General features: G+C 35.1%; 1 pseudogene; it reads right to left on the reverse strand.

Annotated features, from left to right (window-relative positions):
• Positions 1–4,250: 4,250 nt before the first annotated feature.
• On the reverse strand, positions 4,251–6,604 carry LOC114723136 (cytochrome P450 71A1-like; annotated as a pseudogene).
• Between the last annotated feature and the right edge of the window lie 3,449 nt (positions 6,605–10,053).

Here is a 10,053-nt window from a genome sequence, read left to right on the forward strand (position 1 = left end):
AAAACTTTGACGGCCTAAAAATTTGAAAGATGCCAACATTTCTTTGACGTAATTTTATTTTTAAAAAAGTAAAAATATTAAATTGTACTATCATTTTTATTATTATAAAATATTATAATATTTCTTATTTTATTTATAATTTAGTAAAAAAAAATCATTTACAAATGCATATAAAATATCACTCTAGTCATTAGTATTTGTTATTTATAAGAGGGAATTTTGGTTCTGTCATTTGCACTTTTTTAATGTGTCATTTTCAATTATGTTATAATAAAGGTGAAGAGAGGGAGAATGAGTGAGAAAAAATATACTATCACTTATCACATTTTTTTCCTACATATATATCTCTTTAATAACAGTAAAAATAAAATTTTTTATCTATTTAATACTCTTTTTGGTATATAAAAAAAATCTTACAAATAATAAATAATAAATATTAGAGTGACTCAAAAACCTAATATAGAGCTAATTTACTGAGAAGATTTGGACCAGAAAAAGCCTCTATAACAGAAATGTTATTTTAAAACTTTTCAAATACTTGTATCCTAAAAAAGAATTTTAATACTTGTATTTTCAAAGTTTCAACCTTGTTTAATTAAAAATTGTTAATTTCATAATTTCAAGTTTTTTTTAACACATTTACTTAAAATTATGTATCTAGCAATTTTTTTTAGCAAAATACACAAGTTTTTGTTTGCTGTGCTGCACTGCCTCCTATCCTATGCATTGCTTTTATCTATTCTTAATTATATTTCAACCACCTACCCTCTTTTCATCCATAATTAATCTCATGCATGGATTACCTTCGATTAAGGTAACTTTTTGATATGTTATCTATATTCTTAATTTCAAAAGCTTAATCTTAACCGTCAGCTGACCATATAAATGCAATGCTTGATTCGATTACTGAACCTTGGGTTGTCCATAATGAAATTGGATATGTCAATAATGATTTCAAGCTGGGAAGCGAGTCAACTAAGTCGACTCACCAAATTAATATTGTAAGAATGTATTTGTCTGTGTGTGTATGGATTAATTAATCTAAAGCACAGACTCATTCCCGAGCGACAAAACGCTCTAACCCAACAGAATCAACGAATCAGGTAAATAACTAGAGGCACATCTAATCTAGTTTCCTACGTAAATAACAAAAATTTTAGATCATATATATCTTAAGAATCCAATGCCGTACGCAAAATCCTGCAAAGGACTATATATAATATTAATTAAAATTAGTTATTTCTTATACAATATCGAAGTTACTTTTAATAAAAATTATTAGTTAGGGGAGTTTGGTTTATTAGAGCGGAAGTCTTATATTTAATTAGAAATACCGGGTGGAAAAATTAATGATTTAAATAAAACATGTAATATAATGAAATATGATGGAAGTCATTGTGATAAGAACATGAAGAGTAGTAATTTGTCATGTTGTCAAGACTATTATTGCAAGAAAAATAATTTCTTGCCATAATGATTGAAATACTGGTATTTTGTCATCATCATTCAAATAAATAGGGAGATTTGGTAAAAAAATCTCTTATTTAAAAACTTAATTGGCTAAATGGACCTCAATTCAAGCATATGCACCTACAATTCATGAGTGTAACTTTTTTTCATTATGTGCAACATATCTTCTGTTGTGTGCAAATCACTTTCGTATTAACGATTATTGCACATCATTAATGATATGTTGCACGTAGTCAAAAAAGGTTGTACTCACGAATTATAGTTATACTCACTTAAATTTAGATCATTTTAGCCTATTAAGTTTTCAAATAGAGACTTTTAACCAAATTTTTTAATAAAATATATGAGCAATTCTATAATATGGCTAGAAACCATGTGAATAAATGCCTATTAATTATTCATTGAACAAAATTATTATGAGATGTGGAAGAAAATGCTGAAAGTGGTTATGAAATAAAAATAAAAATAAAAATACATTATTGGTCATATTATGATATCAACATATTTTATTGTATCAATTTGTATGAAACTATATATATATTACAGAAAATTACAATAAGGTCCCACCTAAGGAAAATAAATACAAAAATGTTTCTTGAAATTATCAAATTAATCTAAAGTTTCAAGGGACCTCATTGCAATAATTTTTTTGTTTAATTATCGAATTGCTTTTATTTTTTATTTTAAATTTGTATTAACAACTAAAAAAATAGTCGTTGACAACTTAAAGTGTAAGGTATAACAACTATCACGGTAGATATTTACAACACATTTTCTCAGCATATAACAAAATGTAATGTATGAGTTATTAATACCTGCCACGATAGTTGTTAATCCTTACACTTTAAGTTGTCAACGACTACTCTTTTAGTTGTCAATGTAAATTTAAAAAAATAAGCGTAATTTGGTAATTAAACAAATGAATTCTCTTGCAATTGGTTTCCTTGAGACTTCAGAATAATTTGATGATTTCAAGGGAATTTTTTGTATTTAATTCTCTTTGGTGGGACTTTGTTACAATTTTCCCTATATATTAAGATAGAATGTTATTCTAACTTTACCCCTGTGTGTGTACGTGTGAACTGTTTTGGGATTTCATAGTTAGGATAATTCCTTATTATTTTCTAGTTAGGTTAACTCCATCCCGTTTTATTGTTGTCATTAGTTGTGAGGGTTAATTTGCATTCATCAGAGTTATTGGGCTATCCTATTTAACATGGATAGATTGATTTACGTGCATTCATTCGGATTATTAGCTTTTCTCTAGCTTGATTCTTCTTAACTTTTTCTCTCTAAATTCTAGTCATCAATCATTATGCGATGTACATTATACATATACATATCAATATATATATATATATTTCTATATACAGAGTCAGCAGCTGAGTTTGATTCCTTGTCGTCACCGCGTGTACACTGTTAGCTGAGAAATTCTTGCATAAACCTACTGTGCGACCTCATTTATATGCTGACTAATAAAATTTTGACGTCTCAAGTATTTTTTTTATCCCATGTGTCATCTCACATATCATTTCCTCTCTTTCTATTATTTTAATTAGTTTTTAGAAATACATTGTTTTTTATGCTCTCCTAATTAATCTGTCTCTCATCTGCAAAATCTTATTAAAAACTTTCCCTGTCACAATTACCGCGACCTACAGTAGCTCCATCTCTCTACCCCCATCAACCTACTTTCTCTCTCTCTTCATCTCCTCTTCACCCCACTTCAATCGATCTCCTCCAACAGCCACTGTGCCATCTTCAACCTTACCACCGTTCGCACTAAATCTTTCTTCAGGACTTGCATCTTGTTCTTCTACCTCGTGTTTGAACTCATTCAAGCACTGCACATTCAAGCCCGTGAATACAAAAGGTGCAAAACAAGACCCCCACCATAGCGGCGATTGAGGGCCTCAGTTTTGGTGGGACGCCGAGGACGGCATCACCAGCACGGCGGATTGCACAACGACGCATAGCAGGAATATCGAAAAAAATCAGTTGAACTTGTGTAAGCGAGCTAAAATAGAATCGAATGATTTGAATCATCCGGGTTTAGAGGAAGAGAAGGGAGTAGAATTATTAATTATTAACAATAATAATTTATTATGAAAGGAAAACAAAAGAAGAAGGGAGTCCATTGGGAGGGGAAGAGACAGAGAGCAGCATGGCAAAGGAAGAGAAATGGGAGGAGCAGTGGTAATTGTGAGAGGGAGAGGGAAAGTTTTTGAAAATTTTTTGCAGATTAGAAAGAGAGTAGGAGAGAATAAAGAAGCACCTATTTCTAAAAAATAATTAAAATAATAGAAAAAGGGTAAGTGACATGTGGGCTGACACATGGGATAAAAAATATTTGAGATGTCAAAATTTTATTGGTTAGGCCATAAATGAGGTGGCATACTGGGTTTATGCAAGAATTTCTCAACATTAGCTTCCTCCTCACATTATACATATGCTGAGTTGGACAGGACCCGAAGTCAACATATAAAATGGCATGCACATACGTTATAACTTATAACCATCGATTAATCAAAAATTAATCTTCCTTAATTATAACAACCACTTTCTTGGGAAATTAATCTTCTTCTCCGTATATTTTTAATTTTAATGCAAATTTTTATATGAGAATAATATCTATACCTTGTGAAGAATAGTAATTGCCAAGTTGTTCATATAGGAAAATTGAGGTTGCTCTTTCCAGTTTCCAAACACCAACCAAGTGATATTATCTTATCCCATTATATATCAATATAATCAGCCTGAGAATGAGACATTCGTACCCATTTCAATCACTTACCAATACACAACTTTTTTATTGAACAATCAGTACAAGTAGCATCTCACAGTCTCCCGGACGCAAACTTCAACTTCATATATACTTACAAACAGATATATGGTGTATATATTTTACATCATTTCTAAATATTAGCACAATCTTTGATGACCACTCATAACATAAAAACACACTCAAAATGCTCATCTCGTTCATATATATGGTTCTGAATTAATTAATAGTGGGGTATTGGTTGAAGATGCAGAGGTACTTTTTTACTCACAAATAGCCCGAACGTCTCCTCCATATCCATGTGTTGAACAGTGACGCCATTTACAGCAGGCAGCTTCCAGTCAAACCAGTACAAGAGATTAGCGAGCATGGATTCCACAGCAGCAACCCCAAATATCATTCCAGGACATCCTCTTCTTCCTGAACCAAACGGTATGAAATGGAAGTTTTTCCCTTTGAATTCAACATCGTTCTTCTCAAATCTCTCAGGAATGAATTCTTCAGGTCTTTCCCAGAACTCAGAATCTCTTTGAATTGCCCATGCGTTTATGTACGGCGTTGTTTTAGCTGGAATATTGTACTGTAATGAATGGGCTTAGCATTAAGAAAGATTTGGGCCATGAGAATAGGACTATTGGGCCATATGCTTATTTGAATGGGCCCAAGAGAGGTGGAATAGGTTAAGATGAAAGTGTATATAGATGGAGGGCGAAAGACTGCTGGGTGTGAAGAATTTTGCTGAAGAATCTACTCTCTCAAGCGTCTGCTTCTTCCCCTCTGCTTCTCTCTGAGTTATTTTCTACTGTCATTTCTTTTTCTGCTACTGTTTTCTTTTGTCATTGCTTCGTCTCTAGTTCATTGTCATGTACCCCAGTATATACATATATAAATATCTACCTCGAGTGGCAGTTAGTCTTTGAATCTGATTTTGAGCCCTACGAATATACTGTTTTTGCTGTCTCTTTGTAAGGGTTCATAACATGTACCCTCCGAGAATCACACTTGATCTGGATAATCGAGGAGGAATGAGAGTCACAGCTGGGTGCAATCTTAGAATTTCCTTGACCACACATTTCAAGTAATTCATTTGATTTATGTCTTCGTCTTCGATCTTTGACTTGTTCCCCACTACGCTTCTTACCTCTTCCTGGGCTTTCTGCATTTTCGTTGGATTCATCACCAGCTCCGCCATGGCCCACTCCATCGTTGCTGAACTTGAGTCGCTTCCTCCCACAAACATATCCTAAAATATGTATATTAAGAATTTTTAATCTAGAACAATAAATCATTTGTTCCGTTAATACACAACCCCAGGATTTGAATACCTGGAGAATCATCGAAAGGGGTTTTGAGTTGGAATAGAATATCATAATAAAACAGGAAGATACAGAAGGAGAGAAACCAACCATTAGGATGGATTTGAGGTCGTTCTGGGAGAAACTATTGCCAAGCATGCCGTCGTCTAGGAGTTGAAGGAGAATATCGAGCAAGTTTTTCTTTTGGGAGAATTGGTCATCGCTTGTCTTCTTCATCATGCTCCTGCGTTTTTCGATGACGCTTTCAAAGAAGTCATCTAGCTCTCTGAAGATGGCCATCAACCTCCGAACTAGACCAGTGAGAACATCAACCCATCGAAGTGAAGGGAAATAATCTCCCACACTGAAAGCCAAAAGGTTGATCATCACCTTTCTCGCTAGCTCTCCGATCCTCGTATTCGCCTCAGTGTTAAACTGATCCCCAAGAGCACACTTAGACACGATGTTATTTGATGAAGAAATAAGCAACTCAATCAAATTCACAGAACCCGCACCATTCGAGCACAAATCACGGATCTTACTCACTAACTCCTGAGCTTCTTCTTCTCTGACGTTCTTGAAGGATTGAACCCTTCTCAGGCTAAAAAATTCGTTGACACATATTTTCCTCTTCTGTCTCCAATTTTCATCGTGGTTCCCAAAGCCAATGTCGTTACATCCATAAAGTAAGAGCGTAGGACCAATACCCTGAGGTCGATCAGCGAGGGCAAGGTCATGGGTTTTCATAATTTCGGAGGCCAATTCTGCCGAAGAAACCACCGCAGTTGGAATCTGACCCAATTGTAAAAACATAATAGGTCCGTATTTTTTGGAGAGTTTGAAAAGAACGGTGTGGAAGGGAGCCGATCTGATGAAGATTTCCGATTATGGGTAGTTTTGGTGGCGACGGAATCCAATTCAGATTCGACTTGGATTTACTTGTTCTAGTTCTGAGAGTGAACAAAAACAGGTCAGTGATGATGAAGCATGAAAGAACCAAGAGCGGGGAGCTTAGCTCCGAGGTAAAGTAGTGTCTGACAGGTGAGAGCAGAGCCATTTGATTTCTTTCAACCTTTTGTTGCTGAAAAGGAAGACAAGCTAAGCCCTTCTAAAAAAAAAAAAAGGAGAAAAAAGTCTACAAATATTTTTCTTTTAATTTTTTAACAGATTAAAAATACAACAATATTTATCATGGGTACCGATGGTTTCCCTTTAAATTTTTAAAGTTAAGCAAATAGAATTTGCTTAAATAACTCTTCTAAGACAAATCTATGAGATGATTAACAAAATAAAGTAACATAAAGATTTTTTTTTTTTTTGAGAGAAGAGACATGACAATTACTGGGCTTGAGTCTGCCCTTATGTGGTGAGTTATTTTAATTGAGATATTTCTCGTTAAAATATAAATTAAATCAAGAATTTAATTAGGATTAATATAATCTTTGACCCCTCAAATTTGCTCTCATTTTGGTTTTGGTTCGTCACATTTCAAACCATAAGTTTTGATCCCTGCAGGGGTAAAATAGTCCAAATTTTTATTAAATTATAGGGATTAATATTTTAAATAAAAAAATTGAGCAACCAAAACCTATAGTTTGAAATTTGAGGGACTAAAATCAAAATGAGTATAAACTTGAATGACTAAAAATTATATTAACTCATTTAATTATTAACTGATATTATATTTATTGTGATATCGTTAATTTCTTTTATTCCTTGACATTTGAAATATGTTACGAAAAGACTTCTGAAAATATGTGAAATTACACCCTCCTAATATATATTGTGACTTGAAAGTTAAAACTATACATAAGAATGTCTTTTTGGCCCTAATTTTTGAGTTCCTCGGTTTTCTCTGTTCTCTCTCTCTCTCTCTCTAGCCCCGGGTGGTGCTATTTGTTGTGCACCTGATTAAAGTTTAGCAGTTTAAACCCTACCTAAACTTCAAATATTTGACCCGTAGAGTTTTGATCATTCAAATTGGAACCGGCCTGGTGTAACGATCTAAATTGTAATATCTCAGCACAATTGAATAACAAGTATGTATTTAAGATTCAATCTAGTTTGTAACAATTACAGGCATCTGAAAATACATTGAAAGAACACTGTAAAATGAATTAAAAGGGAAATAGAGGGACAAGACACAAGGAAGAGGGAAGAAGAAGAAGAAGAGAGAGTCACAGAGAAAAGATTCCCGAAGAATGGGACTAGAGAAAAGATCATCCAAATCATCCACACCCCATTCTCATTTCACCTCTCCCTTAATATAGTGTAACCACCTCTACACTACTCACTCCCACATTTGCAACGTCCTCATGATAAACACATTCCCTTTTCCATTTTCTTGACACGTGGCCTTTCTTATGAATATCCTCATATTGAGTTGTTACATTTCCTCCCCTTAAAAATGACCTTGTCCTCAAGGTCGCATGATATTATGCTATGGGTGCAAAGTAAAAAGAGAATGATATCCAATATAAAAGTTACAGCATTGCACCATGATTGAGAGAAAATCTTAGCAATTGTCAGAGGAATCACTTGCGGGATGTCATGCGGCAAAGCTTCGATAATGGCAATAAAAGATGCAAGGATCAGGAACTCGAATAACTCCAGCCCATGGAGGGGCATTCTTGACAAGTTATACTAAGTGAGTCCTATCTCCAAGTTGAAACTCCTTGTATTTAAGAACCAATGCCCTTGCGGGAAAATTGAATCAATAGTGACGGCACTTGCTTCAATGATCTCAAACCAAGAAGACACATCTTTTTTTCTTTCAGTCATCTGGTCAAGCACCTTATACTCATACTTAATAGTACTATGGGTTATACAATACCCAACACATAAAGTAAATGCACACTTATTTATCAATTTTATTGAAGGAGAAGCACCAGGAAAACTACTATTCCAGCATGAAAATCGATCATATACACCAGCTTCCTTTGAAGACCAATTACCCTTAGCATCTCTAGGATCAAACCCCAAAATATAAAATAGTAACAGCATTGCAATACCAGCAGATGGGAAAAAAATTTTGGAGTAATAAAAGGATGAACAGTTTGCATGCATCTTGGAACAATTATGATAGCAATCATCAATGGTGAGTCGCCAATCAGAGTGTATAACATAGACAGTGAAGGCATAGAGCGACAAGACCTGAACCGTCATGTTACTGCCAAAGCTAAAATTGCAGTTGTCACCAAATTTATGAGCCAAGAGCTTTAATAGGTAGCCACTAACATCTAGGAAAGGTGCAGAGAAGCTATTAAGAATCTGTCGCATGACCTCTAATATGTCCCGAATCAAATAAGGCTTAGAAATATTAAGTGCAATACCAGGATCAAAACCAATCCCCAAACAGTGCTCTGATTGTGTGTCGACCCGTGATAATCAAAGAGGATGAAAACAATGGAGAAAAGGATCTTATTATGAGTCCAAATCGTGAATTCCATGGCTATAAAAGACATGCGACTAAAGAAATCAGCGAGCCCACCAGTTAAGGTTTGAAGGTTGATGAAAAAATCAAGCTCCAAAATCCCATTATATTCTTGGATGTTAGACGTCTTTGATCCATGGATGAAAAACGAATCCCGCCCTTGACCTCTAACAACAAATTCCCGACGGAGACGGCCTAGTGACATTGCGGCGAGGAGGTCATCGATTACCGCAGCAAGTTCTGGCAACCCTTCAAGAGACTGGCCGATTTTCCCCATCCATAGACGATTGGAGCATTGGATTCCAACAATAAAAAATAACCTGTATTGGGCTTCATCTTCATGGGCTACGTTAACACAAATATTAAGTAATAATAGCTTTAAGAAATACTGAACCCATGACATGAGAGGTCCAACCTTTTGTTCGATTGTGAAGGCTGGGAAGCCTTGCGGAATAGAGTGGAAAGCCAGCTGAGGCTCTACTATTGAAGCATAGGATCTTATTCCAGGATCGAACACACAAGTGAGACTCAAGCCATTAATCAAAATAGTGTATGAAGCTTCTGTCGCGAGAATGAGGATCGGGGGAACAAGCTCCCTGAATAGATTGTGCTTCCGTTTGGATGCCACGCCATATTCCAAAAGATTATTGGAATTCTCCAAAGAGTCTATATCAGAGATCTCTATACTGAAATCGGTCAAGTGTGAATCAGCAATGGGATATGCATCAAGTCCGACTCCACTATTTGGATCTAGTTCCATATCGTTCCTCATCAGATCAGCTCCATTTGTAATTTTCATGTCGTTACTTTCTTTTCCATTAGTAGCTAATGGCAGATCATTGGCTCCAGATGTTAGGGTGTCAATACCGGTCGGCGTGGCATTCACCAAAGTTGTCCCAGTTAATGAACAAGTATAAGACAATGGTGAGTCATATTGTTGGAGAGCCCTTTGAAGCTCAACTTGTACCGTATCCAGTTCGGTTCCACCAAACTTTTTGGTTAATTCAACAACCTTCTGCGCAAGAATCAGCAACGATGCCTCCAAGCGATCAAATCGAGCATCCATGCGATCC

This window comes from Neltuma alba, unplaced genomic scaffold, assembly GCF_004799145.2.
Source record: "Neltuma alba isolate B1F8T4 unplaced genomic scaffold, ASM479914v2 tig00012124_pilon, whole genome shotgun sequence".
Classification (NCBI taxonomy): Eukaryota; Viridiplantae; Streptophyta; class Magnoliopsida; order Fabales; family Fabaceae; genus Neltuma; species Neltuma alba.